Source organism: Phocoena phocoena, chromosome 13 (assembly GCF_963924675.1).
Source record: "Phocoena phocoena chromosome 13, mPhoPho1.1, whole genome shotgun sequence".
NCBI classification, from domain to species: Eukaryota; Metazoa; Chordata; class Mammalia; order Artiodactyla; family Phocoenidae; genus Phocoena; species Phocoena phocoena.
This window is the reverse complement of record NC_089231.1, coordinates 74,069,800-74,079,669: the sequence shown is the minus strand read 5'-3', so window position 1 is coordinate 74,079,669 and position 9,870 is coordinate 74,069,800. Positions and strand designations below refer to the sequence as shown.

Sequence of the window (9,870 nt, the reverse complement as noted above, 5' to 3'; positions counted from 1 at the left end):
CAAAAACAGTAAAACTCTGTTCTGGGCATCTTAACTTCCTTACCTGCGTGGCTTCCCGCAAGTTATGCTGCGGTGGGGGTGGAGGGAACGTTACCAGCCTGGACAAGTTCAAAGATGGCCATACCTTGGGGCCCACTTCCCACCTCATTCCTCTGGCATTTCACCAGAGTCTGTCTCCCCAGCTTACTCTTCTAGGATGAGGCTGATCTGTGATATAAAAGGGGAGGGGCTGGTCCACAGAGTGGCCAGGGCAGTCAGTGAAATGGACTGGGGCGATCAGTGGGACAGGAGGGAAACTTGTCTTTGTGGCCGCTCAGAAGCTCATCAGAGGCTGTGTCATCAGAGGCTTATCTCTAACTTGTGAATCTGACCTGTAAAATGAAAGGCGTCGGCTCGGTGGGGCTACCCCTGAAGTGGGGACGTCAGCCTGTGAAGGGGTGGTCCTCGAGGGGGTGGGAGCAGATCCTGGAATTGAGGGCCCAGCCTGTGAGATTAGGCAGCTGATCCCCAAGTTGGGTGTTCTATCTATGCGACCGGGGTGGGGGAAAGGTCTGTGAAGTGAGGGTCCCACAGCTGGGGGGGTAGTCAGGTCCGGGCAGTGGAGGCCTGTCCCTGAGGCGGACGGGGCGGGTCCTTGATGTGGGTCCCTGAAGAGGGTCCCTGAAGCTGCTCTGGGAGATGGGGGTGGCACGCCGAGGTCGAGGGTCCGGAGGTGGGGCTGTCCTCGAAGCGAGGGGGTGGCAGCTGTGAGGACGGTGCGGGGCTGGCCTTGGCCTGGGACTCAGGCCCAGCGCGGGATCCCGGCCCCACAGAGCCCCGGCCGGCCGAAACCAGAGCCGGGACCCGGGCCGCCGCGGGTGGGATTCCGCCTGCCGCTCGCTCGCGCCCGCACCGGCCCGGGGCCGCGCACCCCTCGCTGCCTACTCCCTCGGCCTCCCGCTCACTCACCAAGGTCGTCCATGGCGGGGCCTCGGGCGCCGGAGGCCGGCTCGGCGTCGCGCTCGCTGCCCGTCCCGGGGCTGCTCGTCACCGCCGCGCAACTTTTCCGCCGCGAGCCTCTGCCCGGAACGGAACGCGCCGCCGCCGCGCGCGCCCGCGCCCGCCGCGCGTCCCGCCCCCCGCCGCCCCCGCGAGCACGCGCGCCCCGCCCCCGCCGCGCGCTCCGCCCGGCGAGGCTGCTGGACCCGCCCCGTGAGCACGCTGGACCCGCCCCCGCCGCCGGCCCAAGAGAGCGCGCGCAGCCTGGACGGTGGGCGCCGCTGGGCGAGGCGGCAGCGCCGCCTTGTGGCCGAGCAGGCAGGTGGGACGCTGCCAGGCCTTCAGGCCCTCTGTCAGTCTTTCTCTGTCTGAGAGTCACATGCCTGACTGGCTAACAGATCCATCTTCCTGTCTTGACATCTCACAATCCATCAGTCACTCATTCATCACATGTCTGTCCACTGGAGAGTCAGATTTATCCGTCTGTCTATCTCCCAGTAAGTCGCCTCCCAAGGGGACTCTAAATCAGTACCAGGCGAGGCCAGGAACATTTGGAGGACCTTTCCTCTGGGCGCCCTCTGGATCGATGGCAGTGAAGCTCGCAGCCCAGGCTTTGGGGCCGGATTCAATATTTTCGAGGTTATATATCCTTTAATCTTCCACATATCCATCCTCTATAGACGGAGATTTTTCCGAAACTCTGCATGGAGCAAAAAGGACCCCGCCTTAGACAGTAAAGGAAAAGTTACAGGGAAGTTACACCCAGCGCTGGGCATAGTTTCCTGAAACACCCCACTGCCATCCCAGACTCCAGAGGGGTTTTGCTCCCACAGACTCAGAAATCGGGTAATAGGGGCTTCCCTGGTGGCACAGTGGTTAAGAGTCCACCTGCCAATGCAGGGGACACGGGTTCGAGCCCTGTCCGGGAAGTGCCACATGCCGCAGAGCAACTAAGCCCATGTACCACAACTACTGAGCATGCGCTCTAGAACCCATGAGCCACAACTACTGAAGCCTGTGCACCTAGAGCCTGTGCTCCACAGCGAAGAGTAGCCCCCACTGGCCGCAACTAGAGAAAGCCAACGCGCAACAACAAAGACCCAACACAGCCAAAAAAAAAAAAGAAAAGTTCCCCTTCCCACAGAAATCCAGCCCTCAAGACCCTCTGTGTCGGGTTAGGTCCTCCAGGAAGCAGATGTTGAGATAGAGTTGGAGGAATGCCTGTGAGAGAGAAAGAGGAAGAGGCAGGACTGGCAAGAAGAGACTTGGATATGACAAAGATAAGCCAACTCAATTGAGAGCTCTGGAACAAAATTTCATTAGAGGAGTCCCCAGTGGGCAGAAATGTCCAGGCCCCAATTCCCCCACCATGTTCAGCCATCAGCTGGGGATGCCCATGAAGTGTGTGGCCTTGTCCTGAAGGCCCTGCATCTGGAAGCTGTCATTTCTCAAGCTGGATGACAAGCTTTTTTTTGAAGGCAGAACCAAGTGGCTCTCCTCTGTGGATGCCACATTCTCCTCCATTAAAATTCAAGAGCTAAGACTGCTTCCCAGCTAGGCAGTCTATTATTACATGCCCTTCCAACACTTTCCATGTACTTCTGTGTTGTAGGCACTTCTCTCTGCTGTAATTTACATTTAGTGGTACAATTGTTTGATAAATGTCTCTCTCCCTTTCAGACTAAAAGTGCACAAGGGCAGAAACCATGTCCATTTTTGCTCATATCTGTACTTAGTCTGTGTGTTTCATGTAGTAAGCACTCAATATATATTTGCTGAATGGCTGGCAGATGTTGTGCCTGACACTTGGAACAAAGCAAACTGTAGTCCCTTTCCTCAGAAAGTTCACAGTTTAATGCAAGATTAAGATAGTGAGATCACCCATTCATTCACTCAATGATGAGATATTTATTGGCACTCCCTTCGAACAGGTCCTGTGTTGGGGCTGGTGATACACAATGATGAATAAGACTGATATGGTGCCTGCCTTCTTGGGATTTAGTCCAAAAGGGCAGACAGAAGAGCAAACAGGCCTGTATGAAGGATGAATAACCTCACACCATTCCCAGCTGCCTGGAACAGTATATGCAAAGGCCTTTAGGCAAGACAGAGACCATGGTGCATTGGAAGAACTAGAAGGAAATTGCAGCATGGAATACAAGGTGAAGACTGATAATGGGGGTACAGAGGGGTTAGCAGGGGTGCCTATCCTGCATCAGACACTGGGCTAAAGCTGGGAGAGGCATAAAGAAGAACCCACAGTTAGTTTAATTCACATTAAGCCCTGGAGTTTCTGGGGTGAACAGTATGCTAAAACTGTAATAGGGGATATTACAATGGGGATGTAATGTCACATTTCCTCTAGAGGAGGTCAAATGCGTTCTCTTCAGAACAATAGTAACAATTATAATTGTACTATCAATATAATGAACAGGCTGTGGGCTGGGTGCTTTCCATGCTTTTTTGCATTTAATTCTGACCACAAGCCTAGGAGATGACCACTATTATTCCCTTTTTCAGTTGGAAAAGTTAAGAACAGAGAGATTGAGTTACCCAAGGTCACAGAGCTAGTAAGTGGGAAGTCTGGGATCTGAACCTGGGAATTCTTTGCTAAGGCCTGTGCGGGAAGCCTGCTACTGTGCCAAGTGAAACCATTATCCTTAGACCAATTCCAGGACATACACTTGTCCCTGTCTCAAAGGTCTCAAACCTTTTTCAAAGCAATATTCCCTGGAGAGGAAAAACAAGACATCAATTGGGCCGTCAATTTTGCCCTTGGTGGGTGGAATTCTAAGGAGAACTCAGTCTTTGGAGTTCAGTGCTGGTGACCTTGGACACTCAGACCCCTGCTTGGGATTTCCTAATGTAAACAGCCCCAAAATACCTTTTCCTGGGACTTCCCTGGTGGTCCAGTGCTTAAGAATCCATCTTCCAATGCAGGGGACACGGGTTCGATCCCTGGTTGGGGAACTAAGATCCCACATGCCACAGGGCAACTAAGCCTGTGTGTCACAACTACTGAGCCCGTGCTCTCTGGAGCCTGCAAGCCACAACTAGAGAGAAGCCCGCGTGCCACAACTGGAGAGAAGCCCACGTGCCGCAACGAAGAGCCCATGTGCTGCAACAAAAGATACCGTGTGCCGCAACTAAGACCTGATGCAGCCAAAAATAATCAATAAATAAAAATTTTTAAAAAAAGGATCCTTAAAGCAATTATACCCCAATAAAGATGTTTAAAAAAAAAAAAAGGATCTTGAAAAAAAAAAAAAACCTTTTCCTCCCCTCAGGGACTCCCATCCCCCAGCCATCAGACTTGGTTAACTCAAACCAGGTTTTCTCATACTTCCTAAGGATGAACTGGCATTGCCTTTCTGCGCTACCCAGACAGGGGTCCATACGGCGTTGCTCTGGATTCCCATCGTAACTTAAAGGGAAATTTTCACAATGTCCGGAGCGCTTGATGTCCAGCAAATGAAGGAGGAGGATATCCTCAAATTCCTTGCAGCAGGAACCCACTTAGGTGGCACCAACCTTGACTTCCAAATGGAACAGTACATCTACAAAGGAAAAGTGATGGCATCTACATCATTAATCTGAAGAGAACCTGGGAGAAGCTTCTGTTGGCAGCTCGTGCCATTGTTGCCATTGAAAACCCAGCTGATGTCAGTGTCATATCCTCCAGGAATACTGGCCAGCGAGCTGGGCTGAATTTTGCTGCTGTCACTGGAGCCACTCCTATATCTGGCCACTTCACTCCTGGAACCTTCACTAACCAGATCCAGTCAGCCTTCTGGGAGCCAAGACTTCCGGTGGTTACTGATCCCAGGGCTGACCACCTGCCTCTCACAGAGGCCTCTTACATTAACCTGCCTACCATTGGTCTGTGTAACAGATTCTCCTCTGTACTGTGTGGACATTGTCATCCCGTGCAATAAGGGAGCTCACTCAGTGGGTCTGATGTGGTGGATACTCGCCCGGGGAAGTTATGCACGTGCGTGACACCATCTACTGTGAATACCCATGGGAGGTCATGCCTGATCTCTACTTCTACAGAGATCCTTAAGAGATTGAAAAGGAAGAGCAGGCAGCAGCTGAGAAGGCTGTGACCAAGGAGGAATTTCAGGGTGAATGGACCGCCCCACCTCCTGAGTTCATTGCTACTCAACCTGAGGTGGCAGACTGGTCCGAAGGTGTGCAAGTGCCCTCTGTGCCTATTCAGCAGTCCCCCACTGAAGGCTGGTCTGCAGCTCCCACTGCTCAGGCCACTGAATGGGTAGAACAACCACTGAGTGGTCTTAAGCTGTTCTTCTACAAACTCTTAAAGTGGAAATAGGTTGACGGAAAATAGTCTCAAAAAGAAAAAAAAAAGAACTGACATTGACAGGACATTGTTGGACAGCCCTGCCAAAACTGAATTCAGGATCCTTATGGTGAGAATACAGCCTCCAAGAAAGTAGATCCTCCATGGGATCACTCTACGGCCGAATGTTCTGAGGCCCTCTAGTCCATGGAATGTCAGTATTTTCAGACATGTGCTGTTCCTTCCATCTGGATGGCTCCTGACGCCTCTTCCTGTCCCAGCCCACAGGCCCCTCTACTTAGCAGTGTGGGGTAGAGGTTAAGTGCACAGCTCATTGGACTGACTCCACCCAGGTTCTAATGCCAGCTTTGTTCCTTGCTGGTGGTGAATCTCAGACCATTCACTCTTTGTGCCAGTTTCCTCCTCTGTAGAAAAAAGATAAATAGTACCTACCTGTCAGAGTCATCATAGGATTAAACAAGATACTACACATTTACTACTTAGCATAATCCTTGTCACTAACAAGCACTCTCTAACTCAGCGCTATCCCCTAGAAACAAAATGCAAGCCACATATTAAAATTTTTTTAATTTTAAAATTAGTAATTAAAAATTTTTTTAATTAGTAATTTAAAATTTTCTAGGAGCCACATTAAAAAAGATTAAAAGAAACAGTTAAAATTAATCTTAGTATATTTTACCTAATCCAGTCTATCCTAAATGTTATCATTTCAACTTGTAATCAATATAAAAATATCAATGAGATAGCTCACTTTTTTTAATAGGAAGTCTTTGAAATCATATGTGCATTTTACACTGACAGCACATTTCATTTCCACTAGCCACAGTCCAAGGGCTCAGTAGCCACGTGTGGCTAGTGGCTACCACACTGGACAACTACCACACAAATGATAGTTGACATCATTATTTGGGGGGGATTTCAACCTAAAAGCCATTTCCCCAGAAAACCATTCCCTGGCCTGGTAGACTATGTCAGGGCTCCTGTTATTAAGACCTTTTTTTTAGCACCCTGAAAGCACTCCTCATAATTATACAGTTGACTCTTGAAAAACACTGGTTTGAGTGGAGTGGTTCCACCTACAAGCAGATTTTTTCCCCCATAAGTTCAGATAGTACTACACAACCTATGGTTAATTGAATCTGTGAATGCAGAACTGAAGATACAGAAGGCCGACTATGGCACTTAAGCATCCAGGGATTTTGGTATATTTGGGGCTCCTGGAACCAATCGCAGATAACGAGGGACGGCTGTAATTAAACACATCTTGTGCACTCATTTGCATCTGTCCATCTCCTACCAGATTCTAGGCTTCAGGAAGGCAGAGACTAAGTCTGTCTGATTCACTGCTCTACCCCAGTACCTGACACAGGATATAGCACATAGTAGTTGCTGAATAAAAATATGTTGTGTGAATAACATTTGTTAAGTACCCATTTAATGAATTAAGTTTACCACTGCACTAATTGATGTTGGGAAGAAAGAGGGGATTAAGGGGAAGAAAAGATTTGGAAGAATAAATTCCAGAGCTTACAATACAGATGTGGAAGTTTTCTTTACAAAAACAGTAGTTGTTCATTGCAGAAAGAATTTTAGAAAAACAACAACAGATAAACTGAGATATAAAAATTAAAAGTATCCATAATCCCCCCCAAATTAATGACCAGTTGTAGATTCTTCTAGACCAGCCTTTTACACACACTGACACACATATTGGGAACATTTATTGTTTAGCATGTGGGAAGCAACATGTTAAGTCTTTTACATTATCATCTCATTTAATCCTCACGAAGATCCAATGGGGGTTTTATGCCTATTTTCCAGGCCAGGAAACTGAGGCTCACAAATGAAGTCACGTGCCCAAGGCCACACAAGTAAGAAGTGGCAAAGTTGGGATTCAAACCCAGGACTGTCTGACTTTACAGTCTAGGACATGGCTCCTGAAGGGGAGTTTGGGGACTGTGTCACACACCCCTTGGCAAGTTCAATTTCCCCAGAGGGCTTGGACACAATGCCTTAGGAGGCCCTGCTGTTTCTGAATTTGGGGGGAGGGCACCCCCCCCTACACTCATTGTCCTGCTTAAAATCTTCCTGACACCAGAATAAAGCCCAGTGATTTTCCACCAACTCTCTTTTCTCAGCTCCAGTCACAGGGAAAGACTTCAATTTTTTGGCCGCACCATGCAGCTTGCCAGATCTTAGGTCCCTGACCAGGGATTGAACCCAGGCCCTCAGCAGTGAAAGCGTGGAGTCCTAACCACTGGGCTGCCAGGGAATTTCTGGGAATGACTTTCAATTCCTCCAAGAGGCCACATCCTCCTGGCTCCAGAACCCTGCAGGTACTGATACCCCGGCTAAAAGGCATCCTGTCCTCTTTCTCTTGGTTAACTTCTCTCCCCCTTCAGTTCACAGCTCAACACCCCCTCCTCCAGGAGGCCTTCCCTGACCACCACCCAGGCTTGGATAATTGGTCCCACAACCTCCACCAAAGCATATAACTCTGTGTCAGGCACCATGGGGAGCCTTTTTCCTATATTATCTCATTTAATACCCACAAAATCTCTACAGCACTGGCACATTGGAATGACCTGGGAAGCTTTTACTTTATTTTATTTTTTTGGCTGCGTTGGGTCATCGTTGTTGCTCGGGCTTTCTCTATTTGCATTGAGCGGGTGCTACCCTTCATTGCCGTGCACAGTCTTCTCATCGTGGTAGCTTCTCTTGTTGCGGAGCACGGGCTCTAGGCACGCGGGCTTCAGTAGTTGTGGTGCACGGGCTTAATTGCTCTGCGGCATGTGGGATCTTCCCAGACCAGGGATTGAACCCATGTTCCCTGCATTGGCAGGTGGATTCTTTTTTTTTTTTTTAACATCTTTATTGGAGTATAATTGTTTTACAATGGTGTGTTAGTTTCTGCTGTATAACAAAGTGAATCAGCTATACATATACATATATCCCCATATCTCCTCCCTCTTGCGTCTCCATCCTCCCTATCCCACCCCTCTATGTGATCACAAAGCACCGAGCTGATCTCCCTGTGCTATGCGCTGCTTCCCACTAGCTATCTATTTTACATTTGGTAGTGTATATATGTCCATGCCACTCTCTCACTTTGTCCCAGCTTACCCTTCCCCCTCCCCGTGTCCTCATGTCCATTCTCTACGTCTGCAACTTTATTCCTGTTCTGCCCCTAGGTTCTTCAGAACCTTTTTTTTTTAGATTCCATATATGTGTTAGCATATGGTATTTCTTTTTCTCTTTCTAACTTCACTCTGTATGATAGACTCTAGGTCCATCTACCTCAGTACAAATAACTCAATTTTGTTTCTTTTTATGGCTGAGTAATATTCCATTGTATATATGTGCCACATCTTCTTTATCCATTCATCTGTTGTTGGAAACTTAGGTTGCTTCCATGTCCTGGTTATTGTAAATAGAGCTGCAATGAACATTGTGGTACATGTCTCTTTTTGAATTATGGTTTTCTCCAGGTATATGCCCAATAGTGGGATTGCTGGGTCATATGGTAGTTCTATTTTTAGTTTTTTAAGGAATCTCCATACTGTTCTCCATAGTGGCTGTATCAATTTACATTCCCACCAACAGTGCAAGAGGGTTCCCTTTTCTCCAGACCCTCTCCAGCACTTATTGTTTGTAGATTTTTAAAAAATAAATTTATTTTTTTAAATAAATTTATTGTCTCTAGTTGTGGCAAGCAGGGGCCACTCTTCATCACGGTGCGTGGGCCTCTCACTGTCACGGCCTCTCTTGTTGCGGAGAACAGGCTCCAGACGCGCAGGCTCAGTAGTTGTGGCTCACGGGCCTAGTTGCTCCGCGGCATGTGGGATCCTCCCAGACCAGGGCTCAAACCCATATCCCCTGCATTGGCAGGCAGATTCTCAACGACTGCGCCACCAGGGAAGCCCTGTTTGTAGATTTTTTGATGATGGCCATTCTGACTGGTGTGAGGTGATACCTCATTATAGTTTTGATTTGCATTTCTCTAATAATTAGTGATGTTAAGCATCCTTTCATGTGTTTGTTGGCAGTCTGTATATCTTCTGTGGAGAAATGTCTATTTAGGTCTTCTGCCCGTTTTTGGATTGGGTTGTTTGTTTTTTTGATATTGAGCTGCATGAACTGCTTGTAAATTTTAGAGATTAATCCTTTGTCAGTTGCTTCATTATCAAATATTTTCTCCCATCCTGAGGGTTGCCTTTTCATCTTGTTTATGGTTTCCTTTGCTGTGCAAAAGCTTTTAAGTTTCATTAGGTCCCATTTGTTTATTTTTGTTTTTATTTCCATTTGTCTAGGAGGTGGGTCAAAAAGGATCTTGCTGTGACTTATGTCATAGAGTGTTCTGCCTATGTTTTCCTCTAAGAGTTTTATAGTGTCTGGCCTTACATTTAGGTCTTTAATCCATTTTGAGTTTATTTTTGTGTATGGTGTTAGGGAGTGCTCTAATTTCAGTCTTTTACATGTAGCTGTCCAGTTTTCCTAGCACCACTTATTAAACAGGCTTTCTTTTCTCCATTGTATATTCTTGCCTCCTTTATCAAAAATAAGGTGGGCTT

The 9,870-nt window shown here is 47.8% G+C and overlaps 1 pseudogene; it reads left to right on the top strand.

Annotated features, from left to right (window-relative positions):
- The first annotated feature begins 4,422 nt into the window (after window positions 1-4,422).
- On the top strand, window positions 4,423-5,277 carry LOC136132804 (small ribosomal subunit protein uS2B-like; annotated as a pseudogene).
- The last annotated feature ends 4,593 nt before the right edge of the window (window positions 5,278-9,870 follow it).